Raw genomic sequence first — 814 nt, forward strand, 5'->3', positions numbered from 1 at the left:
GAATTAATTAAATTAACAGAAAAGAAAATATGACGTCAGCATGACGTGCTGATGACGTCAGCATTCAACAGACTTACTGACCAGGTCAAACCTGACCTGTGGGTCCAGTGGGACCCACATGCCAGCCTCTGTTAGCTTAACAGTGGATTAAACTAATCTAACATGCTAATTAGAGGGGTGGGCCCCTGGTGTCAGTGACTAACTAATGATTAAAACTAATTAACAGATTTATTTATTTGTAAAACATTTTAAACAAGTGGGGCCCACATGTCAGTGTCTGGGGCTGCCCAGTCAGCACGTTGACTGAGTCAACCTAGTCAACGGGGCCCCCAGGACCCACTGGTCAGCGACCCAGGGGCGGGGCCCATCGATACACGTCGGTGTCGGCGCCGGAGAGAGCTCCGGCGACCAAATCCGCGGTGGCGCGTCGCCGGAGTCGTTCGGAAAATCGCCACAAGGGGTCGTTTCACGCGCGGCTACTTGCGTTCGAACGGGCGCACGCTTGCGCGTCGAATTGTGGGGGGAGGGGCTTGGCCCGAAACGGCCGAAGACGGTGGTGGCGAGCGGCGGAGCGGACGCTGGAGTTCGGGCGTCGACGGAGTCAGCGACAGGGGGCACGAACGGAGGCACGGGTGTGCTCTTTCGAACGCCGGGTCGAGGCCGCGCCCAATGGTGGTAACTGGCGACGCTAGGGGGGTGGAGCTGGCCGGAGCAATTACGGGGAGCTGCGGTGGCGCTCGGGCCCCGTTCAAATCGGGTCGGGAGCGGCCTAGGGGAGCGATTGGGGCTACAGCTCGGTGTTGTGCGCGCCCTG

This window comes from Triticum dicoccoides, chromosome 5A (assembly GCF_002162155.2).
Source record: "Triticum dicoccoides isolate Atlit2015 ecotype Zavitan chromosome 5A, WEW_v2.0, whole genome shotgun sequence".
NCBI lineage: Eukaryota > Viridiplantae > Streptophyta > Magnoliopsida > Poales > Poaceae > Triticum > Triticum dicoccoides.